This window comes from Mycteria americana, chromosome 6 (assembly GCF_035582795.1).
Source record: "Mycteria americana isolate JAX WOST 10 ecotype Jacksonville Zoo and Gardens chromosome 6, USCA_MyAme_1.0, whole genome shotgun sequence".
In the NCBI taxonomy this organism is placed as follows: Eukaryota; Metazoa; Chordata; class Aves; order Ciconiiformes; family Ciconiidae; genus Mycteria; species Mycteria americana.
In genome coordinates, this window is record NC_134370.1 from 1,526,631 (window position 1) to 1,553,874 (window position 27,244).

Consider the following 27,244-nt stretch of genomic DNA (forward strand, 5'->3'; position numbering starts at 1 on the left):
AAGAAGGAATTTTATTTCCCTCGGTGGAGTTGTCAGCTGTTTCTTGGGCCATATAAGTAGCTTGTGATTATCTTTCCATGATAAAGCCTTCATGGTGATAAACCCATTGTGTTTTCCAGCTGGTATTTAGTAGTGTTGGACAGAATAAGGGGGAGGTGGGGGGTTTGGTACTTTCTTTAGTATTTTTATTTTGAAACAGCAGACAAGATGATAAGTTTTACTCTACAGGACTGTCCGTAACACTCAGGAAGACAAGACATTATATTTCGAATCTCACTTATTTTCTCACAGGGGCTCTTTGATGTGTATTTAGCAGACTGTCTCCCAGCGATGGGACCTGTACTTTAATTAAGAGGCAAAAATCAATGTATTCCTCTACTGTGGCATGTTGTGGGATCAGTCCTGGAGCAGGCGGGCAGACAGCGGGGCACCGAGGTCCCTGCTCCCTTACGAGCATCCCCAAGGGCTACTGGGGGAACCCGCTGCAGGAAGCCCAGCAAAAAGCTGATTTTGGTCCAAGTGCATCAGAAACATTGTTTTTCAGTCCAGCAAGCCCCAATCTGATTCCCCATTAAATGAAAAAAAGCCAAGCCAAGCAAAACAAACTGGAGAACCTCTTGCCACTGATGCCCTTGATAATCTCAATCGCACCAATGCAAGCCCGCGGTAAAGCTGGTGGCTCGGTGACTGGTAGTAACTCAGTTCCTTCTGACAGTAACGACAGAAACAGATGGTTTTGCACATGCGTTTTATTTCTGTTTCTATAAACAAACATTTATTCTGACTGCTATGCTAAATATATATACTTTATTAAATGGTCTTAGCTGCTACTGTGAGTAACGGTAATTCCCCAACCCATGTGTTGGGTTTATAGCTAGAGTCTGACACCTACTTTACAGCAAATGAATATATGAGATATATATATATATATATATATATGAACACAGTGACATCACTTAAAAGTTTTTTAAAAAAAATAATAAATTGAGCCACCTTTAGTTGATGCTCCACAGCCAGAATAATTTCTAAAGCAATCTTCATGGCTGTCTTGCATGCTGCTAAGGGTAGTCTAATATGAAATATGCAATAGCTCTAGTTCTTCCTTGTACTTCTGACATAACGCTTTTAATAAGAAAATATACCGTATACCTTGACACCGCATCCCTGCATCTTCCCAGCAATTCAGGGAAACGTTCCCAGGTTTTAATTAAGCAAGATGTTCTCTTCAGCTAGTCACAGAAAAGCAGCTAATCAGGGACTGGGAGGGAGAGCAAGCGCTTGAATGCACGTTAAGCCTGAAGGACAGGCAGACGCGCTGGCAACGGTATAGCCTCAACAGGGCTGCGTTAGGAGGGCCTGAAGAACGAGGAAAAGCCCCGGTAATGGACGGCTCCCCTCGGCTTACGTTGCGGGATTGTGGGCCCCCCAGCCGTCAACTCAAGGCTTACGCTGCTTAAGCAGGAGGAGCGTGCTTGGTCCGGGCTCCGCAGGGAGCAGATGAAAACGTGGAGCAGCGAGCACGCGCCGCCTGAGCACCTCTTAGCTAAGCACGTGGCTGGAGGCGGTTTTGCATTTCCAAAGCCTTTAAGAAATAACCCGTTTCCCCATACAGATGCTTTTCCCTCTCCGGAGGCCGAGGCTGTGGTTCAGTTTGGGGGGGGGGGCGGGGTTGCTGGACACGCTGCCCCTTGAGCCCTCAGACCTAGACACCCCCCCTTTTTCAATGAGGCCATTGGGCTGCGCACCAATGTTTTGCCCAGGCGTGCCTGAATTTTCCAAGCTTTTCTCTGGGCTGACTTTTTTTGTCTTCAAGCAAACTGTTTCACAAACCCGCATGTCATTTGGGAGCAGCATTAGCAGAGGACCCTGTAACACAGAGTGTAGCCCCAGGCGATGAGCTGGCTGAGCCCTACCCGTGGAAATGCACATCCCGTATGAACCTGGGGTGCTGGGAGGCCTGGCAGGCAGGGCTCTGGCCGGCAGGGCTCTGGCAGGCAGGGCTCTGGCCGTGGCCACGCAGACCCTAAGCTGGTTCATCTCCCCATAACAGAGCAGCAGAGCTGCAAGCCCTTGCTATTGGAGAAAGCCCCCGGGCGCTTGCCGGCATGGCTGCCGTGATGAAACACGTACAGCCAAATGCCGAAGCTCCCATCCTGCAAAACGGCAAACATCAAATCCACTTAGCTCGTAGCCAAGTCCCCTGCTGAGCTCAGGCTGGTGTAAAACTATTTTGCAATCCAGCACGAGCCCCACCTGCAATGCATTAGCTTGTGGGTACAGCCTTGTCAAAACAATACACCTGAAAATGAATGCTAACAAATTGGAAATCATACCGCTTTACGGAGACTAGCAGAAAAATGGATATTACCGCTACCCTCTCCTCTGCTTCCTTCTCCACTCGGGATGCTCCTAGCCTAACTGCAGCAGTGCGTTACAAACAGCAGAAGCAACGCAGGAAGCGAGAGCGTGTGCCCTGCTGCTCCAACCCGCCGCGGGAACGGGGCTGCAGCCACGTCTTTTTGGTGGCGTCTTTCGGTCGTCATTGCCCGTGCTGCCCCGACTGCTGCAAAGCCCAAGCACCCCCAGTACATGCATAATTCAGCTCAAAGACTGGAGCTGACATTTGTATTGGTATGGGACAAGCTGGAAGCTGGTGGGGACCTGCTTGCGCTCAGGGCAGAATCTCACCATGCAAAAGCATCTGGTCGGGCCATCGTAATCCATCACAAGTTCCCGTTCTTCCACAGCTCGTCTGAAACCCGTCACCACGCAGGGAAGTGTGACAGCATTTATCAATAAGCCAAAATAACAGTCAGAGTTGTAAATAGGCCCGAGCAGAGTGTTTGTAGTCAGAGAACAGCACTTTGCACAAATCCTGCTGGGATCGGATTATCCTTGGCTTGACTTTCCTGATCTTTTGGTATGCTGCTCGAGAGATGTCCTTCTAAACTCCATCTCCTATTTTTTCACTTTAATTCCTGAACTTGATTATCCGCTCTCCCCTGTGTTTAAGCCAGTTTTGGTTCACTTACTTCACACTTATCTTTTTCAAAAAGTGTCTCTGTTTACAGTTTAGCTCATTTAACTTTTGTTTTCCTCTCTCTCTCCCTGCAATTATGTTATAACTGATAGTTTATGCTTGGGGGATAAAAAAAGGGATACTTAGTTCAAAACTGCCTAGCTACGTAGCAAAGCCAGCTCTCCGGCACTGGTAAATCTCATGCAAATCCTGCAGACGTCCCTCAGCTGAGGGTTGATATCTGCAGCCCAGATATGGGGCATCCTTTCTTATAAAAGGAATAATATTTTTAAATTATATCTAGACTTGATTTCGAAGCCATACGATGGTGGCAGTGGTGCAAAGGGATGCCCAAGCCTGCAGGTCTGTCTGCCTTCCTGCACTTTACTGACAGCAGCAAATTATTGTTGCTAACCCAAAGGAGCTGCTTCCCCTGCTCGCTTCCCTGTCCCTCCAAGGCAGTCCCACATCCCAGATAGCACCCCTTATTGCAGTCTGTCGGATTTGGTTTTCCTGCTTAATAATTTTCAAAAACCTAGGCAGTGAATTGCATTTGCAATCAAAATATTTTTAGCAAGAAAAGAGTGCAGTATCTTTAAAAGAGAAATGCGGGAGGCATTTCCAAGGCACGAGGACGTGGTGGCACCTCGCGGCGCACAGCTCGCCGTGGAGAGCCAGGAGCCGGGCTTTGAAGGCTGCTCTGCGGAGCCCGTGCCGCGCTCGGCTGCGCACCCCCTGCACGCTGTCCCGGGGCCCTAGCACGCGGCAGGAGCGCATCGGTGGGGCTGCCTTTCCTTGGAGCGAGCCGTGCCTACTTAACTCGTCTTCCATCATGTGCTGGAAAAAAGTTTTCCGTCCCTGGTTCAAGGCGAGACCTGCTGGAGGGGGCTGGGGCTGGGGCAGGGTGCCCGTGTGCCGGGGGGCTCGCCCTGGCTCGGTGGGCGCCCGCTGTGCCCGCACTGCCCGCTCTGCACGCGCGCTGCCCCGGCTCAGCTCGCGTCTCATCGGTCGTTTCATACCGTCCCACGAATGTCTGCCGTAGCTCTCAAAGCTGCAATCGCGCAGACTTGGGGCTCGGTTTCCCTCTCTTGGTTGTTGTAGGGGGAGCTGAGTAGCTGCCGAGAGTTACGGAGCTGCTGCCGGTTGGAGAGGAGAGCATGGTTTTGATGGCAGCGCTGGTGTAAATGACCTTAAGTTCTCTTTTCCAGCAACTATTACACATGGAACTTTTGGAGTTAGTTTTTTGCAAACAGTTGTATACATGAATCATGCAAATAGAGCAAATAAAACACGGAAAGAACGTGGTCAGAGCACATTACTTCTAAACACATTATAGGTGTATTTGCCAAAACTTTGTGGATTTTTTCATTCAGTCCCCAGTGGCATTTGCTACATACAGCTTATTAGAGACGGAGACGAAGTGAGCTCCCTATTGCATAGGTTTAAATATATCACAAGGCCGCAAGCATCAAACCTCGGACACGGAGAAATGTCTCAGCCACATCGGTGTGGGATGTCCTGCTGCTGCCGTATGCTTGTGTCTCGCTGCAATTGTCGCTGTCCCGCTGTCTGTCGCCTGTGTAGACACACGCGTGCTGGGATCGGCTCGTACCCGCCCCGTGTTTGCACGGTGCCAAGTGTCCTCGAGCTGCGGCTACCATGAGCAGGAACACGAGGAGCCCGTTTCGTGCGTAAGGCCTTTTGCAAAGTGAACCATGAAAAGTCCCCAGAACACGGGGATAGCAAAGCAGCTGATTAGTTTAGGGTAAATATAAATTTCTCATCTACCAGATTCATTAAGCAACCCAGTGTACTTATACATATGTATAATCAACCTTTTCCAACAACTCCTCGTTCCTTTTATCTCCTGATAAAAAGGGAAGCATTCAATTAGCAAGCAGAGGCTTTAAAAGGGTGATTAAACAGAGCTCAGGAAATAATAAACCCATTTAATGAGCAAGGTCTTTCTAGACTTGCCATTTAAGCTACTTTTGTTCTTTGAGAGAAAGAGAGTTCTAGCCAAAAGACTGCTCACGGCCGTGTAAACTGGGGAGGTCTGCGTTTCCCACGTGCACACCGGCTGCCCTTGCAGGGTCCTTCCGAAGTTTTGGCCACCCAGCCCATCCCGTTTCCCCTGGGCGATGTGCCGGTGCCCCGGGAGAGCCCCCGCAGAGCAGCGTCCCCTTCGCCGCCGTGCTGGGGGTGTTTTACTGCAACCTGCCGTGCCGAGGAGGGATCCGCCGTCTCCTCTGTTACTGCCTGAGCACGTCCCTCACCTTGCTGTAGTTAACATATGCTTGAAGAGCCTTGGAAATGGTGTGCTGAGAGAGATTAATTACATTTGCAGACATAACTGGCGTAGATTTCACGTCTTTGGCGAGCGAGGCAGAACTGGTTGTTCAGAAGGCATGGACTAAACTTGGCATCAGGGCATCCGCCCCTGCCCTTTCTTGCGTGGGTGCTCCGAGGAGCTCCGCTCACCGACAACCCTGCGGCACGTCTCCAGTGCCTCTGGGACATTTGCAGTCATCGACTCTGGTGGGCTTTTGGGCTGCCTGGCTTGGAAATAGTTAAATGCCAAACCAAAGGATGCTCGGGGAGAAGTTTACAGCTGTTCAAGGAGGATGTTGGAGGTACAAGGCAAATTAAATTTTGCCTTTAAACTCCTTTCCTGTAGGGCTTTCAGAGCTATTTTTTCCTGGTTGATGCTGGGAGAGTGAGCACACAGCTGCTTCCACAGCACTGTCCCAGAAAAGTGACACCTCATTTATTCCAGACAAAAAATAGCCGCCGTTACGACCAATTAACCAGGGAGGTAAAGTGGGGAGCGATGGAGATGTGCCGCTTCCTGCAGCTGCTGCCCGTGTTCCTCTCCACACTCGCTCAGGGTGGGAAAGTGCCAGCTTCCCAGGAAAAAACTCCCTGGTTTTAAGATGCTACTTCTCATTTTGGTTGGACCGTGGTTTCCAGTTGGAAATTTCAGTTTCCTTGTTCCTGACACAGAGAAGGGGTGAGCCAAGACCCTGCTCTCTGTGCACGCAGCCGTTGCCTGTTATCCCCTCTCATCTACTTGAATTATTACTTTTTCTTTTTTCTGTCCTAGCATAAATGGAAAGCCTCCTGGGCCCAGGTTCATCTCTTGGCCTCTCCCATCTTCCCGTGGAGTCTGGTCCACGAAATCCCGCAGCACCAGGCAGGAGAAGCATCCCCATGGACCAGGCAAGGGTTTTCCAACACTTTGGTTGTTAAAATTTGCATCGCTCTCCTGTAATGCCCACTTTTATTGACATCATGTCACTTAGCGAAGCAAAAACTCCATTACCATCTGCATTGCTCCTATCAAACGTGCTCCTTCCCAGCTGAGCTGGCTCCCTGGAGTCTTTTACTCCTGCGATAATTTTGTCAAACTGATGCTTACATCCCTCTGCAATACTTGTAGGTTTATATTAAGTGAAGTCGTTTGCTCTGCATCGCTCCTCCATAACCTTTTGTTGAAAATCTTGAGATTCCTCCTAATGTGCTTTTAATTTGCCTTTAGCACTGGCAATGGCTCAGCCAGAGGCACGCCCTGTGCTGGATGGGCCAGCAGCACCGCCGCTCCTTCCCGCCCAGCTCTGCAGATTCAGGCTTCTCTGCCGTGCCCAACCGCCCTCTTTTTTCTTGGTCAACTTTTCCGCAATAATTTAAAAACATCAAAACCTGATAGCAGACAGGTTTGAAACCACACAATTCTGGTTGAAACGGGGGCTTACAAGGAGGGCGAGGCAAAGAGGCTCTGCAAAACCTGGGGCTGTGGTGCTCCGCTCTCCTCCGACTGAAAATCCTCCTCTGGGCCACTAAATTTTACGGTAGGCTTTGGAACGCCACCAAATCCAAGCCTAAGGTCAGCCATTTCCAGATGTGGATGAAAGGTGCATTCAAAATCTAAATTTTGACTGGTGGCAGCCCCGACCCCTTCTTCCCGGGCGCTCCGGCCGCCTTTCTGCATCTGGCCCGCTGCGGCCGCGATGGGGATGGAGCGGGGTGCAGCCACCGCAGCCGGGCCGGCACAGCCTGCTCTTCTGGTGGGCGCCGGGGCGGGCGGGCGGGCGGGCGGGCAGCTTAATCAGATGACACTTCTGTAAATGGCACGTTACATTAAAACCGCATTAAGAGTAAGTTTGCTGTTTAGGAATAGAAGAAATATCCTTCTATTATTATTCATTTACATAATATATATACACATAACTATGTATATAGAAATTGTACAATTATCCCGTCCTCAATTAACTTGGGTACTAATTCAACAAGTTTGTGCACAGGCATTAATCTTGCTAATAACCTTCAGAAAAAATATTTAATCTTTGGTTGTAATGGGCTCTCCTGATTTGTTTTCCCTACTGCTCCGGTTCTGGCCCTTGCCCTGCAAAAGCCAAAATGTGAGCAGCCGCTCGGCTGGCAGCAGTGGCCGATGGTGGCAGCCACTCGGCTAGCAGGGAGCGGCCAATGCCCAGGGGCAGGTCTCGGTGAAAAGCGGTGGCTTGGAGAAGGCTCTTCACACCTTGCACACACATGGCTAAAGTGGAAAGCATGATCTGGTTTGAGGTCGCCTGAAAGCATCTCCGGGTAGATATCTTGCATTAGCTCTTTCAGTCAAATCTAAAGGGAGTTTGTTCCACGCCAGAAAAATAGTTTTTCTCTGCAGCTGGTTAGAAAGCGTCGGGTTTGTGACCTAATGCATGCTCAGCGCGGTGCAATCTCATGCGGTGTGAGCTGAATGAGCAGGACATGGGTATCCGGACGCCGGGGGAGGGACTCGCTCCTCCACCCTGCAGCAGAGCCCAGAAGGCAGGGGCTGAGCTAACCCTGGGCTTGGGAGGTTTGAGAAGTGGTTTACAACATCCAGCTGGTAGTTGCTGTTCTGCAGAAGCCAGGTCAAAGAAAATTGGATTTTGTTATCACTAAAAATTCTCATTTTTGCAAAGAAGTGTCACTGTAAAAACACTTTTTTTCTTAGTAGGAGAAAATATTCTTCCCTGATTGACTGTGTGGCTAAGCCAAGTCCAGAAAGGGTAACAGATTATGCTTTATGGAAGTAATTTCCTTAATCTTGTGGGCTGCTTGCAGGCTTTAATCTCAGTTGTGAGGATCACAGAAAGATATTTTATTACTGCTGGTATTGCTGATCTGGCTAGGCTTATAGACTTCTTAATAGAAATCCCGTATGCCCTTTTCCTGAAAAGCACATCTTCCTTATTAATCTTTTAATGCGGTTCAATGAGAAAAGAGAACAAGACTAGGCCTTTTTTGTACCAAATACTGGAGCGTATTTGGGAGTAATTTGGTTGCCCTTTCCATTTCCTGGCCAGCAAAGTCCTCTAGAGCATCGTCCGAGTGCAGGCAGGTGCGTACGAGTTCCTTACTCTGCTCTCTTTCTCCTTACCACCCACGGAGCCCCATCAGTTTTCCAGGACACTTAATTATGACAAAACTCCAGTTTCCGTTCCCAGCAGTGCCGGAGGGCTCTCTCTTCAGCCTGGTTTCCAGCTCCCGTAGCAGAAGCGGTGCTTGATGCTACCCAGCGGTGGCACGGGCAGCAGCGGGACGGGTTCACCTGTTTGATCGCGGCGCTAGGCATTTTGGTTCAATAACAGTGAACGTTCAAGAAAAAGCCTTCAATCACCTTCCAGTTCCTGTGGGAAATGAAAAATTAAACCACAACCCTTCCCCCCAGACAAAAAGCTCCCCCCGCAAGTCGAAGTGCACCCGCAATGAAAAGGCAGTGGAGAGATGAAGGACTCCCGGGAGACAGAGGACTGTTTCCCCAGGGGGTCAAAGCCAGGTCCATCCCAAAGGAGTGCATTGCGAGGATTCAAAGCTCGCAGATAGCGGCTCATCCCTTGCCTTCAGGAAAAGCAGCAGAAAAGGGCCAAATGGAGACGATAAACCTTTTGTGTCTCTGAAGAGCTGGCAAGCAGTCTGGCAATAAACCACCGTAGCTTAGAGTAGTAAACCAATGGCTGCAAGGTCTTTCCCTTCGATAGTTCAGCAGATTGTTTAATTGATCACACGAATGATCGGTCTAAACGGGCAAGGCGGCATTGTGCCTTTCTTTTCCAAGGCTCGGCAGGCAGAGGGTGGTTTCAGGCAGCGCGCTCGCACCCCGTGCTGTGCCCCTGCCCCGTCCAGCAGCTCCCGAGGGCTCGGCTCACCTGTGACCCCCGTGAGGGGGGGGAAAGCGCCCGAAATTCCTGCAGAGGCTCCCATTTCAGGCGGGGAGGCATTAGGGATATCCGCAGTGGAATGAAATGTTTTTTAATGTGATTGGTGAGCTCTGAAATACGCACCACTTGATCCGCTCCTTGGGGAGACAGTTAAGTATGCCTTGAAAGGATTAGCTTCTCCATACCAAATCTGCTTACATTTAACCTGAAAAAAGCTCCGTGAAAATATTCTATGTCAGGATTTTACTTCTCCTATCATGGAAGCTGGCTTATAATAACATCGCCTGCAAATACTGGGGTGGCAGGGGGAGAAAAAGGAAAATGCAAAGAGGCAGATCAGACAAGGGTTGGGATGACTTAAGAATTGGGAAAAGTTTAAAAAGAGATTTTTAAAAAGCTCTTTCGCATGCACCCGTGTGGCTGTGCGTGCCACTTATACGGCATAACATGTTTTTACTGTAACAACAAATGTCTTAAGGGGTAAAGCCGTTTCATCAGAGATCAGCCTTGCTGACGTGGCGCTGGTCTGGAACGGTGCGGGAAATCCTCACGCAAGGAGGCTCCCAGTCACCGCGCTGCGGCCGACGACACGCGGCACAGCAGAGGCCAGCGGGGGCTGGAGGGTGCTCGGGCACGTCCCCGCGCATGCACCCGGCAGAGGGTCACGCCGGCAGACTGCCGTGCAGCAGCGACCGGGCAGCGCGCGAAGCCACGGGGAACTCAGATCCTTACTGCTTGCAGCGCTGCTGCCGGGAGCTGCAGAGACCATCGCAGCCAGCTGAAAGCGCTGCTCAGGAGGCACTAAATAAATTTAGAAACGTACCCTCAGTTTCATTATAAATTTGGACAACAGTGCAGTTCAAGTGAGACTGTTCCAATGTAGCAGGATTGTACCAAACCGATCAGAGAAGGATTCACTGTAAACCGCGCCCGTAACAGCGTCTTTGCATCTGTCAGCAGCGCTTCACAGCACTTTCTGGCATTTACCCATTAACCGTGCGCCTTTACCAGAAGTTTGTAGGACGCTGCCTGGAAATGTGTGGAAAGCGGTCTGATCTGTTTAAAAATCTCCAGTTGCTAAATGCAGTGAGATGATTAAATGTGCCTTTACAGACACGTACTTAACACACATTCACTAATAATGCGTGCTAATCTCAAATGATTAAATTGATGTAAATCTAAATCTAGTTAGCATAGGTCTTCTTACTGACAAATTGAGTGTTTAACCGCTCGTAGTATTTTTATGCATGGTTTTCCTACAAGCAGCAGCAGCAGGTACCGCAGAGGGTGCTGAGCCCCAGGCCCTCTGGCCGGGCTGCCCGCAGCCACCCCGAATGCAGCTGGGGCTGAGCGTGGGCGCAGCGCGACGCCCGCTCTCCCGGAGCCCCGGGCAGCACGGCGATGCCCCATGCTGCTTTCATGTCCCCGCACCAGGACAAAGATACTGCAGCTCTGCTGCTGCTCTAAAAGGCTTTCTGTTTTCAAGCAAAAAGAATTAAAAAAAAAAACCAAAAAGCACAGTGAAACGTAGTAAAGCAGCAGAGGCAAATATGGATTGCAGAAAAGTTCGTTTCCAATAATTGCACTTGAGAAGGGAATTAGATAATGATCGTGGAGTCTTGCAATGGGAAGCGCCGGCAGGCATCTCCCAGCCATCCCAACAGCTGCCACAGGACGAGGCAAACCTGGATCATCTGGCAGAATGATCTACAAGGGTGAAATGGGCTGAGAATTTCATAGGATGGTAGGATGGTTTGGGTGGGAAGGGACCTTTCAAGCTCATCCAGTCCAACCCCCCTGCCATGAGCAGGGGCATCTTCCACTAGAGCAGGTTGCTCAGAGCCCCGTCCAACCTGACCTTGGATGTTTCCAGGGATGGGGCATCTACCACCTCGCTGGGCAACCTGGGCCAGTGTTTAGATTAATATCTAAATTAATTAGCCCTTGTCTTTGGCAAACGTGAGAGGCCTTGACCTCGGCCATATAGAGACTATTTTTGGAGCATGACCGTGTTTCACCCACACGTAACACTGGGCCCTCGGGCACTTGCAGGCAAAGCGCTTGCAGCGTCCCCGCGCCGCAGTGCTGGTCCGTGCCCCACGCTGTGCTTGTGGGGACGGCGAGGACAAAGAGAAGGGAGCACCAGCGGAGCTGCAGCCGGTAAGCCTCACTGCGGGCCGGCAGCCCGTGCCTCGAGGAGCACTGGCCACGCCGTGCTGCCGCGGCTGTCGTCCCGAGGCTGGGCCAGCAGGCTTCTCCCCGCTGGCCACAGGCGCTGCTGCGTGCCGGGCGTAAGTCACCGAGATGCATTTCTGCACGAAAACCAAATTGCAGAAGCTACAGTGGGAATAAATATTTCAAATCAGTCGATTTATCAGTGGATTCACAGTTCCTAATTCAAAACAAGTGAAGTAATTATTGAAAGAAAGTAATTAATTGAAGTAAAGGTCTTTATTGAATACGCTACCGAGTCGTTCTTGCAGACACTTGGGGGTTTATTGCGTTGTGTGTGAAATGAAGGAAATCACTGCGTTTACAAAGCAAGGTCACTGGAAAGAGCCAGCCATGGGGACGGCGCAGTCCTCGCCCCGCGGGGCGTGTGGACTTGAGGGCGACGGGCCAGTGTGGACCCGCAGGAGGAGCAGCTTGCTCTAGCACTGCTTGATGGGATGCCTGCTCCACTGCTGCGTCCTGCCCTGCCCTGCCCTCCTCCTGGCACGAGGCTTTTCCAGCAGATTGCTTCTGCTATGCACAGCTGAAATTGGGATGCATTCCTTATATTTGAGTAGAAAATATTTTATACTTTAGTATTCTGCTGTTAGAGTTCACTGCAAACCTCACTTGGAGAGACCGTTCAGATACCCTGCAGCCTCAAAAGGCAGGACAGAGAGGGGAGATGCTGTGTCCAGGAGTGCTCCTCCGAGCTGGCCGGGCTCTCATGCAGGCTGCTGGGCTGACTGGCCGCTGGGCTTGCAGTAATGTGGGGGAACTGGAAAGCCTCAGAGGAAGAGCCCTTTGCATAAAAGTGTGGTACGTACCCGCCACCACGGTCTTTACTGGATTGATGATTAGTCAAAATCTCTCTGCAGTGTGCCTTAAGGGTCACGTAACTGTGCAAATCCAGTGTCTCCTTCAGCGGATGATAAGCTCTCACTTCAGCACTCAGGGTCCCAGCATTTGCCCTGGCTCAGCCCTTGCAGGGCTGGACGGTGCCTCAGGCCACCCTTCCAGTGGCAAGGGAACCAAGGCTGCTCCCTGCTCTGGTCACCGGGAGATGCCATGGCTCCTCGGCAGGTGGGTAACCGTGGTCCCATCTGCAGCAGCCACCTGTGTCCATGGTGGCTTGCGGTGAGAAGGTCTTGACCTAACCCAATGGTTGCTAGACCTCAGAAGGATGTAAGGGGTCTGTTCTCCCCACGACCCACACCTCTGAAAATAGAGGTATGAGGGAGTGTTTTGAGAGAGAGACTGATTTCCTACTATGTGAATAAAAGAAATGAGAAGATGAAACAACCTATTCTCTTATTTCAGCTTTATCTGTCTAGGGTTTTCTGCTGCTGTTCTTCGTCACTGAGTCTGAGTTTATACTCTAATTACCAGCTCTGACTGGCTCCTATCCCATTTTGTTTCAGCTGATGGAAAGCATCGAGTCGTTCCTCTGTCTATTAAGTCTCTCATTGCTCCAGCCTCAACAGCTGAAAAGGCTGAGATGCGTCTGAAGCCAAGGCGAGCTCTGTGCAAATTGGTGTCTGGCTGCAGCCGGGCTCCCCACAGCTCTGGGAAACTTCTTGTGCAGTTTGGGTCCTAAAGCCCTTGTTCACATGGGGAGCAGTTGGATGTGTGCTCGGTGGCAGAGATGGAAAGCGGTGGTCTTTGAAGACTGGTCAAGAGGAACAGGGAAATCCAGGAGTGACGAAGCCTTTTGGGTAGTGGTGCGTTGGGCTTGGTCTTTGTGTTAATCGGTGGCTTTCTGATAAGATTTAACAGTTGTAGGAGTACCTGTTCACTCATAAATGGCAGATGGGGAGGCTTGTTAGTTGACTTTTCTTGTGAGACACAGACTTTTGTGGTATGTTGTCAGGGTGTACATGATCAAAACCCCAAAATCACTCTGTTTCAAGGGAGGCAGCTACATATGCTGGGCTGTGAATAGTACCTGAGCGTATATTTGTAATTCATCACTACTGCATGCAATATACAGTGTCGGTTTAGTTTTGCTGAAAAGCAGCCCAGAAAGGAGCAGCCATTTCGGCGACAGTGTTGGCTTGTCTGTGCATCCGTGTGGACCCCCCCCCCCAGAGGACAGCGTAGCTCCGTACTGAGAGACACTCGGGAGGAAAATTCGCTCAGGATGGTTTTAAAACATGAGGAAATCAATAGCAAGCTAAACAGGCAACCCAAACAAACAGTCCCAGAACAAAGCAGCAGGAAAAGGCTGGCGTTAGGAGCACATCGCTTGAAATCTCTGGCTCTGAGGCTGGGCGGTTTTATTTTCAAAGGCTGCTGAATTAGGAGGTGCAGAAAAATCGTTCAGTTCCTCAGTTTGCTGCTTCGAGTAGTACCAGTACTGTATTTCATTTACTCTTTCGATACCACTTCTTTATGTTGTTTTCAAGGCTCTAACTACCTCTCCTCGGAATCAGTAATATTAATTGATTTCCAAAACTGAAAAGTTACAGAAAACATAAAGCGGACTGGCAATTTATTAGCAAAATATATTTCACCTGTGATCAGAAGATTGATCCAAGGACACTCGTAGCAGGGGAACTGCCTGCCCGCCCCCTGTTATTACAGTAATCTGTTCTAAAAATGTGTAATCAAGAATGACAACAGGAAACAAATGAATAGGGCTGGTAATGGCATGGGCAGCACCGGAGCTGATTAACATATATATTCCATAGCTTCCCTGTGTAATGCTTTATCTGGAGTGCAGGCTGGAGAAATTAAATCATTTATTTCTGTGACTGTAATAGATAGAAAAATTATATCATAAGCAAAATGGAATAAACATTACAGCATAATTTAATGATGTTTTAAGTAATTCAAATTCATGTGTTAGCAGTTTGTAGCGTGGCCACTAATTTCTATTTCACATTCTTTTGTCTAAAAGAGAATAATTTTCAAAGGAATGGATAGAGAAGTGTGTGGCAGGATTTTGCCTGGAACCCTGAAGGACCGCGTACCCCTTCCTGCAGCTATTCCGTACGTGTGCCTTCTCCCGTAAGCCTTCACCTCGCCGGGCATCTGATCTTCAAACTGTCCACTGAAAGTGCGTGGTCACTGCTAGCGTCGCTGTTCGACCACCTCCGTGGTAGATTGTAGCTGTTATTTACGCAAGGTTGTCTTTGCTCTTCCGTCTGTCACTCCTTTAGTATACCAGCCACATCTTCTCTCCTTTTCTTTTTTAATTTAAACTTTTGTGGAGATTTTTCAAAAGCACAGATAGAATTTAAAGAGCCAGGTCTTTTATGGAGTTAAAGCTTCCTCTCCCCCGATGGATGGGGAAGATATGGCAGATGTGTTGCTGACACCTCCTAGCTGAAAATTGATGGAGTTGGAACATTTTGGTTATTCTTCTTGTCCTCTGATGCTCTTGGGACTTTCCTAAACATTAAGTTTCTAAATCTTCTAGGTTGTACAGCAGCCTAGACAAGCTCTTTCTGGAAAACCCAAGAGTTTTGCGCTCTCGTTTGTTCTCCCTTTTGCATTCAAAGACCACGCGAGTTTTCTTGACTGCTGCACAGAACTGCATTGACTGTTTCAGCTCAGCTCTGGCCCGTTTTAAAGCCGCCTTCTGCTTGTTTGTTTGTATGTCTGCACAACGTACTAATGCTCCAGTCCATTGACCCCAGCCTTGTAAGATGTGTTTCCAGCTCGCAGAGAAGTGTCCATATCGTTACCACTTTGTACCGTAGCAAGTTAATCAATATGAAGACGTAGCCATTGCTTGATCTGCCTGCACGGGCCAAACCCACTCTTGGTTTCCAGCTCCTGCCACCCCCGGAGTACAGGCACTGCTTTTCTGGGTAATGGCCCATATTTTTATGTTATTCTGTCTGCCTCTTCTGATCATCAGCTCAGGTGTTGTGGAGAAAAACCTCTTAGTTAGGATTAGTTCTTACAAACCCAAATAGTTAATAACTGAATTTTAGCATGGTGAATGAGAGTCTATCCTCCTTATTTGCTTTAACCTAACATAACGTGTTTGGATATTTTCATTGCTAGGATGAGTGCTGGTTTTTTTATATGTTTTTTTTTTTTTTTTTGATCCTGTGGAGCCCATGACCTCAGTGGTACCCTGCTCCAAAGCATCTGACCATGGGACCAGGCCATGTACATACCCAGGAAACAGGAGGTGTGCTGGAAGCAGGAGGCACGAGCCCTGGCACCATCACCCATGGGCTCACAGGGATGACTTCTGTCAGGTCCTTCTCCATGGATGTCTCAAATGCTTTCATTGTAGGATTGTCCTGGTTTCAGCTAGTATAGAGGTAATTTTCTTCCTAGTAGCTGGTACAGTGCTGTGTTTTGGATTTAGGATGAGAATAATGTGATAACGCACTGATGCTTTAGTTGTTGCTGAGCAGTGTTGACACTGGTCAAGGACTTTTCAGCTTGCCATGCTCTGCCAGCGAGGAGGTGCACAAGAAGCTGGGAGGGAGTATAGCCAAGACAACTGGCCAAAGGGCTATTCCATACCGTATGGCGTCATGCACAGTGTATAAGCTGGGGGCAGTTGGCCGGGGGGCAGCGATCGCTGCCTGGGGACTGGCTGGGCGTTGGTCGGTGGGTGGTGAGCGGTTCCATCACTTGTTTATTTTTCCTGGGTTTTGTTTCTCTCTCTCTCTCTCTCTTTCGTTGTTTTCCTTTTAATTACATTTATTTATTTATTTATTTAATTTCAATTATTAATCTGTTCTTATCTCAACCCATGAGTTTTCTGATTTTTACCCTTCTGATTCTCTCCCCCATCCCACCGGGGAGGAGGGTGAGCAAGTGGCTGGATGGGGCTTAGTTGCCGGCTGGGGTTAAACCATGATGTTTTACTCCATGGAAGACTTTTCCTTCAGCAAAACAAAATAAGTCAAAAGTAAAATTAATTTTGTGTTAGAAATTGTTGGTGCTTTATATATAGCAAGACAGATCAAGTGTCAGGTTTAAAGTCTCTTATACATCTCTGTAATTCCATAAATCTCTACAGGATACCCTCTTATTTATTTCCTCTAGAATTCAATTATCCCATCTTTTTGATTTTTCATGTGTTGTCATTGACATATAAAGTTATCATTGACATGGATAACTTTCTATGTCTCCCCAGCTTTGAGGCAGTGAGAAATATGGAGTGCATTTTCCAAGAAAGGCCACTCTACTTTAGAAAAATATGAATTTAGGTTGGGACAAAGATTCTACAACAGGTGGGATAGTAAGGTGTCCTTCATACTGTTTGATTTCTACTCTGGTTTTATGCTGCCTAACACTTTACTTGTAATGAGCAATACCACGCAGTGAGCAAATGACCTTGCTCTTACAAATGATTCCCAGGTCTAATCCCTACACGACTGCAAGAAATCTTCCAAAATTTATACTAATGTGTCTTTGGAAAGATGCAGATTCCCCCACCATCATTCTGCCAATTGACCTGGACTTGTTTGGTCCCCACTAAATGTCCTCACAGTCTGTTTTTTGACCTTTGACTGGTTTCAAGTAATTTGTGGCATCAGCAGTTATCCCATCGTTTTGCTTAGTCTCTTTTCCAGAGCCCAGACAGCAAAAGATGCCAATTTAAACTGTAGAAAGTCTTGGCCATTCATGCTTTGACCTTGATTTCTGCTGGTTTCTGAGTCATGAGAAATAAAAAGCCTGAACTTTCTGAGAAAATTCTCAGAAGTTTCTTAAAAGCTCGCTGGGGTCATAGGTCTGAAAGTTCTGGCAGTAGCGCCGGGGGGGGCGGGTGGCTGCTCCTCCTGCTGTGAAACCCAGCAGAAGGGGCCCCGAGCACTACTCTTCTTTTCTCTGAATACCCAGAGATATGGAACTATTTATTTTAGTACAACAGCTATGTCTGCGACACCCATCTGTAGCTTCTCCCTGGGGAACTTGGGTGTTTTACACTGCTGGGGACCAGAGATGCCCGAGGAAGCAGCAATCTGTGCCAAGGACAACGCAGTCTACCACCTCGGTTATTTTTAACCACATTTTATTTTGACAAAGTTTTGTGACTCAAGCTTGAGGGATCAGTTCAGATTTTTTTTTTTTTTTTTCCAGATAATGCCTATATAGGGTGCAGACTGCAGAATAATGGCCATGAATATTCATTCACAATCTGTCAGTAGCATTCAATACTCCTTAACGTGATCCGACAGCTTCTTGGCTTGGTAGAGGGGTTGGCAGCCTCTATCCAGCTGCTAACATATAGGTGACAACATGAAAAACAAAATCCCCATCCTCACGGTAATGGACACCCATACCACAGTGGAGAGACATCTGCCATGCATGGCTGGAGGCTGGGGGGTCCCTACCCTGCGGTCCCTTGGGTGCAGGACGGGGGACAGGGCTGCCCTTTGCCCCGTCGTTCCTGTAAACACGACTTTCCACACTGGTCAGTGCCTTTTACAAGAACAAGAACTTCAAAAATAAAATTAGAGGTGAATTTTACCAGGGAGTCACATATCATCAGTGCTATCGATCCATTTGACTTGACATGGTGCTTCTTAACACGGTACAACCTAGTGATCAGAACAAGGTGAACCTCCCGAGACCCGAGCAGACAGTGGCTAATTTGTCGGCTGTGCAAGTAAGAGCTGATATAAAATCTTTTACCACTTTCAGTTAAATTCCATGCTCGTATCAGACACATAGGCGTGTCTTCTTTTCTTTTTTTTTTAATTTTAAACTCATCTCAAATAAAAAGAATTTTTCACGCCTATTGAAATTGAAATTAGGAAAATCCTGCTAGATTTCCACAGAAGATGAAAGAGGGAATTGTTCAGCCTTCCGTGAGACACTTGTCGGTATTCTCAGGAACCAGGCGGATACAGCCTGAGCTTGCACGGCCTTTGCAAAACAACCCTCCCCGCAGGACGCGGCAGCAGCAGGGCTTGGGCTTTCAAAGGGGAGCTGCGCGGAGCGTGCGTGGGCACAGCAGGCAAAAAGGGAGCAGCCGCCAGCCCACCATTTTCCCTGTGATTTCCAGTGCCCGCGGCAGCTCCTCAGAGGGGCTCAGTTCCCGGGGGCACTTTGGGAGGAACTGCCGGCGTCGGCCCCGAAGCCTTATGTTTCGAGGGAGGGATGAGAAAGAAACTCTTTCAGATTAACCTTGGGGAGCTTCTGAGTTTGCCTGATGCTCCATTCCTCTTCTGTGGGATATTCCTCTTTTCCTCCCACCCATTGGCATTAAATTCAAGGATAACACAGAATTAATCATAAAGCCATTGATAGCTCATCTGAAGATTTATATTCTTTTTCTCAAAGAAGAGAACATAGCCTTGTGCAGCTGAATAGCCATGAATCACATCAGTGTCACCGGCAGGACAGCAGAGAATTAATGTTTATTTTGCTTTTAAAATCTGATATTTAGGAAAGGAAATTCTTCATGCATTTTATAGTGTTATTTTTATTACACTTGTCACTCCAGCATTTAGCTGAAATTAGGTTTCTGAGAAAGAGAAATTTGGAGATGGAGTCAGACTTTGTGATGCAGGTCTGTTTATTCGGGCTGCACGAGGCGCCGATTCCCTCCACGTAGCCAGGCTCAAGTGGCTGGAGTTTCTTTGCTCATGGTTCAAAACCCTTTCCAGCCACCACTTGTCTCTATCTTTTCCTGCCTTTTTATTTTGCTGTTTCTGGGCATAGGTGATGCTACCAGCGCCCCGTCGCTTGGCTGGTGTCTCCTGCTTGCTTCTCCCTCTGCTCCGCCGCTGTTTCTGCACCTCTGGCCGAGCCCAGCCTTCGCGCACGAGGTGCTTCGTGTGTATTGCGGGTCAGGGCCATGATGTCTGCAGATGCTCACAGCGGGTTGCCGCTGCCATTTCAGCTCCTTTCTGCTGTATAGCAGCCTCGCTCTTGTTGCGTTCAGGTTTTTACTAACGCGTAAGTGAAGGATGGCTCCTAATGCGTAAGTGAAGGATGGCTCTTGTGCTGCCCCGTGTCAAGAGACCACTTGACTTACCAGGGGTCTCCTGACGTTTCCCACAATGGCATCTCAGAGTGGTATTGGGCCCCCAGTTCGAAGCAGGCTCTTACTGGCTTCACTGAAACCAGTCCTGTGATTGAAACGAGGGCTCTGCACTGATCTCTGTGGGTTTCAGATTCTCGTACCTGACACACGCTCTCAGTCATCTCATTGAGTTTAGTCTCATTCAAAGAGTTCTAGCAGAGCAGAGACCATTTTGATGCAGGATGCTAAACTGTGCTCTGACAACGATGCAACTGGTGGAAGGACTGGAGATGTGAAAAGACAGGCTGGAAATCCTGGTCTTTTCAAGCAAATACTAAACAAAAGATGAGCAACCTCATGGTTTTGCCTACAAAGAAGTTACTGCCGGCATCCTACCGATGGGCTTGTTCCCAGCCTGAGCCCTGCCTGCTCCCCGCGAGCACCTGACCTTGACCTGTCCTCACTGGTGCGAGGTCCCTGCCCGGCACCCGGGAAGCTCTCCTGGGAGGAGCACGCCCCAACCCACAGACCCCCATGCCACTATTTTGAGCGGTTTTGATGGCCGAAGAGTAGCTGCTGCGGACCAGTTCATACACAGCCTTTTATAATTTGCAGTACCAAGGTAGCAAAAAGCTCAGGCAATGAGCTCCCGTGCTTTGTGGGTTCCTACGTTCATAAACAAAAGGATTCGGTAATAAGTTAATTCAGGGAAACTAATTTCCCGTGTCATTAAATGGTCTTTAGCAAATTGGTTTAAATTTATTTTTCAAAATTTGAAATTAAAATTGTCATATATCTGCATTATGATCTAGTTTTCCTTCACTATCATAACCAAATTTTAGCTGTGCTGCTTAACTCAATCACAGTGGCATGTAATGGTATTTAACATAGCTTACCACGTTAATCTTTATGGACTCGCCAGAGACTTTCAATTTAGCAACCTGAACTGTCTTGGGAGTGATTTTAAGATTGTGTGTGGAGCAGATATATTTCAAAGCTATTGCCTTATTCAGTGATCAAATTTCTTGACCAAGTTTTATGATCTATGCTTTTTTATTGTGATCCATATTAGAATAAGTACTTTGTCTTCTGTAGTCATAACTGACGTGGTAAGTGTTATTGATGCTCAGAGTGCTCATCTGTATCTGGCTGGCAGAGATCATTGTGCCTCTGGGTAAACCTTGAGCAGAGATTCATCTGCTTTGCAAAAAAATGTATGAGCCTCAACTAAATGTATAAAAGAACATGAATAATGACTTGAACTTTAAAGTTCCTAAGACTAATCCATGTTGCTCATAAGTTTTCAGAATCCCTCCATACAACAGACAAAAGTAATAAATGCTGCTTCTTTCCTTTCCGTCCTTTCTGTTGCGACAGGTCCTTTTGTTGCAAGAGCAGTCCAAGTTTCACGCGTGCCTTTGGGCACTGAATAGCAGAGTTTATTCCAAATTGGCTCCAGCTTACGGGCTAGCCATTGCTGCACGTAGAGTGGGCAGGACAAGCAGCTGCTCTTTGGATGAAGATGGAGAAGATGTATAATGAGTTGGCCCCTTCTATTGCTTTGGAGAAACAAAGGTATGCATTGCTATCCTTTTTATATACCACTGAAATGGCAGAAATCTGTCACCAGAAAAAGGTTGTTGGCTGATATTTCTTTTTTGCAATGTGTCCAGAATTAATTGGCTTGTGTGTTTGCTGGCGAGTTACTCCTGGGTGGATGCTGGAAGACAAGGTTATTGAAAAATAGCTCCCTAAGGTTTTGTGGGTTTTTTTAATTCAGAAGGCAAATACATCTGTTTTCTGTGGGCAATGCATGAAACTCCCGTCACCTGTCATCATCTCATCTCACACAGTTTGAGGGAAAACTTGTGATCGTTCTCTGCAAATACCCTTGCATAGTCAGGCTGCCTGTGACAGTCATCAGCTGGTTTTCAAATGCTTAATTAAGGGCTCTCAACACATACCTGGTATATAAACTGTTTCTTTTCCCCTCAAAGCTCTCTGAAGCTGTCTATTTGATGAGAATTTTGGAGAAATCCTTCTAGTCGTTGTTGAAATTCTTGTATTTCATACGTCTGGGTACCAACACAGTCTGTCTTTGCAGAAATCCTCCCTTAGACAAAATCAAGTAGCACAGAGTTTAATCTTACTGTATTGAGCTGAGCAGGTTAATACCATGAAATCATAAATGTAGAAGGGCTTGTTCATCAAAGCTGGATCCCTGCTAACCAGCCCATTGATGTCCCGGGCTGAAAAATAAGGTGTAAACAGCCAGAGGTGAATAAACTGCCATCGTCATCAATAGATCAGACGTCTGTCCGTCGCCCACCCGCTGCAGAAGCCATCTACTGCTGAAAGGTTGGGAAATGGGTGCTCCACATAGATAACTGAATAATTTTTGTAACTGAAATAACCGAAGGCTTATGTTCTTAATGATGAGAACAGTTCTGATAATTTAAGAGGTGTAGAGCTGATGAGGTATACGTGTGAGATGATATTGGTCTCAGGCTAATTTCTGGTAGAGCAATTTATATGCCTTAAAAATAAATAAAGAAAATCCTATAGTAATCTTGCTGACAGCCTCACAAGGAAGCGGGCTACATGCTATAGAAAAATACTGCAAAAGAGGATAGCAGCACACTTTCCAAAAATGTGGAGAATTTGTCCTAATTCTATGTAAGTAGCTGTTCTACTTTTATATGGTTTTTAGTTGATAGTGTAGTCAGCCGTTTTTTAACATGTGTGACTAAAGCCAAACATTTTTTTGGAATATGCTTAGAGGTAAATATGGTCATCCACTTCAGTAGTATTTGCAAAACCTTTTGTTCCTTTCCTCGTGAATATTCAAACGAGCGTATTTCCCTGGCTGAAATGAGTCCCGTTTCCAAGGCAGACAGCAGCGTAGCTCAGAGGTGAGATATGCTCGTGACGCACTCTACCATACACCACAGTCGTCTTCAAAACTGGAAGCAAGCTCTAGATCTTGCCTGGACTCCAGCAGCATCTGTGGAGTTATGCTGGCTACAAACCAGAGACAAATATCTCCTTACTTAAGGAAAAAGTTCGTTGGTTTTTTTTTTTTAATTGTCTGATGCCCTTCTTTTAAACTAGTGAATACTGCCCTCTGAAATACACTTTCAATTTTCATATTTTTCCCTCGTGTTTTATCTAGGAAATGACTTTTCCTCAGGTTGACAAAAGTCTAGATCAAATATTTTAATTCTTCACCTTTAAAGTACAGAGATGCTTTACTGGCTCTGTGTAAGTCGTTTTTCTAAAATGTTTCCAATCCTTCTTTTACAACGTCCCAATTATTCCTCACTTTTTTATTATTTTTGTGCAAATGCACATGGTAGTTTGTTTTGAGGTATTACGATCATCAGCCATAAAAATATGGTATTTTAAGGAGACTTTTCTCTCCACATAACATGGGAGCACTCTTTGCAGAGGATGCTTGCGAGCAGAAGAATATGAAACAGGTGGAAAGGAGACAAGCTCTGTTAAAAAATAAACAGGAAAAAGCAGTATTTTACTGGTTTTGATATGGCAACATTATGTCCCACAAGTTCTCTAACCATAAAGCGACAGGGTACATACTGTGTGTGTTTTCAGCTCACCTTTAGAACGATGGGTCTGTCCTCTGAATAACGGATTTGATCTTTTCAACCAAATACTAATCATTACTTGAACCTTTCTCTTTCATTCTTTAGATCTCTTATTAACCTGTGTCTTCCATTTTATGTTTTTTCCAAATCACTGATGAATTAATTAGAACCTGTTAAAAGAAGCACCATCTACAACAGAAAACACAGCAATAAAAATGGACACAGAAGAAAGGCTTATGAAAATTTTGTTGGGTAATTCTCAGGGGGGTCTATACTTTGGAAAATACTATAGGCAAAATAACTATTGAAATGTACTTTTAAAATCAGACAAGTGCAAAGGTCTCCTTGTTAATGTGAGTACTTAAAATATTAACATTTTTCAGTCTAAGTATTTTAGTGTCTTGACCTTCCAAACTGCACTAAAGAGATTTCAAGCTGAGGCCTCAGGCTCGCAAGCGTTCGTGGACATCAGTAGCTCCACCAAAGTCCTCGAACGACTAAAACCTGCCGATGGAAGTCGGAGGTTATACAAGAAGTGTCAAAAGCTGTGCTGAGATGCAGGGGGAAACAAACAGCGGGATGTCAATTTAAGCTGTTGACTTTCCTTCAGCCTTACAGCATCTCTGCAAACAATCTGAATGATAAATTAAATACCTCACAAACAATTTTCAGTGAGAGAGGAGAGTTGCAGAGCATCAGTGTGAGCACCTCTCATCTGTGCAGGGTCAGACTCACCCCTGGGTGCCCCTGGGCAGAGCAGGAGGGACCATGCGCTGCCTCTGCGCCGAGGTGCTGCAGAAGGAGCAGCTGTAGCTCCAGAGTCTCTTGGGGGGAACGTCCAAGCTTGCATTGAAACAGCAATGAACGCAAAACCTTTTCTGACTTAAACCAGCACAGGTTTCCCTGTCTTATGAAATCTCGCATTGCTCTCTCGTTTGGATGCCTTTTCAGTTGTCCTGCCTTTTCAGCTGACAGCGTTGGAAGCACAGAGGATCAACAGCTCCAAGAGAGCGGCACGTGCAGAGGAGGATGTATCACCTGAACCCACCCAAACGTGATAATTGCAGTGAGGAGGGAAGGATAATTGGCATCAATCCTTTGAAGAGTTTTTATTCAGGTTAAATGACTCTGCTAAGTTAAAAAGTCTTATTAAATCTGATAAATAGTGGAAGAGTGAATTGACTTCACTGAAGTCAAGGAAGTAAATTTGTACTTGCATAACTTAGGGAGGTCAGACCCTGGCTGGATCAGCACTTCAAAGGAGACCTTCAAGAAAAACACATGAAAAGATCTCTTCCTTCTTAACTCATTAGTGAGACTCTGACTCAATGTGTGTTGGAGACGGACCCAAGCCTTGTGAGGGTGGTTTCCCTGGGAAGGGCCTGTGCGTGCCCAGTGGCGTTCCTGCCCAAGCCCCGTCACAGGGAGACCAGGACATGGTGACGTCCCCGTAATTTGACTGCCTTCAGACTCGGTCCTTTAAATAGCTGCCCTCATCAGGTCTTTGGACTCTTTTTGAACGTCAGGGGAGGAAGGGTTTATATTATTCCACTTACAACTATTTCTATTAGGCTATCGCTATACCATATAAATTACTCAAAATAAAAAGTCAATAAAAATTCTCAATGCCCTAAAAACTCAGGAAATAAATTAATCACATTTAGCAGATAGAAATATGGAGAGTTCAGTAAAGGTCTATGTAGCAAACCCAGCTATATTGGCTTATTCCAATTTTCTTCTTGTTATCGGTGGCTATTTTGACTAGAAAACTCATGACCGTTTGACTAGAAAACTCATATTTTAGCAATTCATAAATGTAACAGGATTATCTTATCAGCACCTCCTGAGATAGCGGAGTAATGGTAATGCTCATCTCACAGGTGGCAGTGGCAGATATACTCTCTTATCCATGCTAAAGCCAGAAGGAAAAATGCAGGTAGGAACATCCTACGGAGACGATCCTTTCCGCAACCCTCCTCTCCTTGGCTTTCTCCTCTCAAGTGGTGCCCATCACCCAGCGATTCTTTTAGCACCACCTCCTACCCGACTGCTGCATCCATTTCTTAATATCCTCTGCTGGAAAAATCTGGATGGAACGTTTTCCTCCCATCTCCATTTGTCTCAGAGTGGTTTTCCAGCTCAGAGTGACGTTCAGGATGAAGAAAGCTGGTAGCGCTGATTTTTTCCTACATCATGAATGATGGTAGGTTAAACATGCTCCAGTAGTGCAAGATGATAGGTTACGCCTCTCCCAGTGATGATATCTCTGAGAAAAAATAATTATTTGGGTTTGGGGGTATGGCAACAAAGAAAGGTGCCTGGGCCTGTGGAGTGCGCTGGGGTCACACAGGGACTCTGTGCCTTCATCAGTAATTATGCCATGGGAGTGTTTGTACTCCATGAACTGCAGTAAACCATGCTTTAGTCATGGAGCGCAGAGGGTTTAAATCTCCAGGTTGAAAGGTTTTTATATCTACTTCTAGCTTTTATCGTTACTTTATCAAATGATTTCTCCAGTCTCCAAAACTGTACTTATTTCATACATTTTCGAGGCTAAACTTTTACAACTGCGCTGCTCTAGAAAAGGTGTTTTGCTTCTGGAGGGGTTGTTCACGTGGTGAATGGTGAACCAAGTGTTCCATCTGCCAGCCCCAGGCGAAGGCCACTGTCACTCTGGCTAAATCTCTCTCCACAGAGCAGATCCTCACCTGCCCATCGTCCGCCTCTCCCTGGGTGACTTTTACCGAACTCAGACTTTTCAATGGAGATTGCCTCAACCTATTCCCTCAAACTGCGATGGCAGGCGTACGGCGATGGAGGGAGTCCCGCTCCCCTTGCAGTGTTACTCTTGGAAGAAGTTAGTGGTGAAAGATACTGGCATGTAAAGAAAACTGCTACTGCAAGGCTTTGGAAGAGTTGCAGTCTATATGTCGTGGCTGGCTGTGCACACAGGGAGGCGTGCTTGGGCTCGCATCCGGGGTTCAAACCCATGTGAATACACGCTGTGGTCCCTCCAGGCACTATAGCCACCGACTCCCGTCCCAGGAGACAGAGCTGAAGTCTTCCTGGAGGTTTTCCCTATTACAAGGTATAATTTAATGCACAGCAATGATGCCTGGCTGTGGCTACCGATCTTCCTAAAATTCCCCCAAATCTCTGCTAACCCACAGTTTATGAGAAAGGCATGCTAGAGATGGCCATATTGCCCTGTCTCATCGTCTTTTGAAGCTAGAAGGACTTTTTTCCATTTCCTTCCAGCCCCCCAAAATGCACCATACTTGTTGCTTTTGTGGAACAGAATTAGCACCTAATTATTTCAGAGCTCAAGAAACAGGTATCTCCAAGCCAACGGTAATAACAGGAAAAATAAACATTAAAGCTTTCAGAATTAGCTGAACCCAAAGTTCCCAGCAACATCAAAGTACGCTCTATTAAAAAGAAGAATGTTACATTTTAGTCTGAGAAGATGAGAGGGAATAGGAATGAAATAGAAAACTATAAATTGCCAGAATTTCCTTTAGAGGCCAATAGCTAAATATTCCACCATCATCTTTCCATTAGAGACGGCGAGTCACATGTTTAACCTGGCCGGAACCACGATTTAGTTTGAACTGCACTTTGATTGAAGATTTCTTTTGAAGATGCACTGCTTTATTTGAGAATATCAGATAGAATAAATAAAAAGAGCGTCAGTGCAGACCAGGAACTGAAAGATAAATGTCATAGGATGTGTTCGGAGTGTAGCATGAAATTCAGATGAGTGAAACTGATTTAAAATAGCAGTATAGAGAATGTAAGTATTTAGAGATGCATGTGAAAATGGACTCTGCACATGGCAGAGGAGGGAGACCAGATTGAAAATTATTTAGAAAAATTCTTGCCTACGTCCAGTTTATTAATAGATATTTAGGGTAACAAGGGGTCCTTACAGTTACCCAAGCTAGCGTCTTACAGACAAACAGCATCAGAATGTCATGCCATATTCTTGCATTGTGTTCATGATTTCTGGCTAATCCATTTTAAATTTATGTTTTTAGTTATCCGTAAGGAAGCGATTCACTCTTGATTTAGGGTTTGTTCATGAAAAATACTCTTCTGCATCCTTTGACAGTGATCCGTGGTTTTTGACCCTCTATTAATTTAGCTTCTGCTAGAGTTTAAGTAGTCCCTGGGGTAGAGGTCTGGAGATGTATGTGGCAACTTGTGGGGAAGGATTTTTCTCCAGCTTCTTCTTCGTGCCCACACGCATCATCTGTTCTTC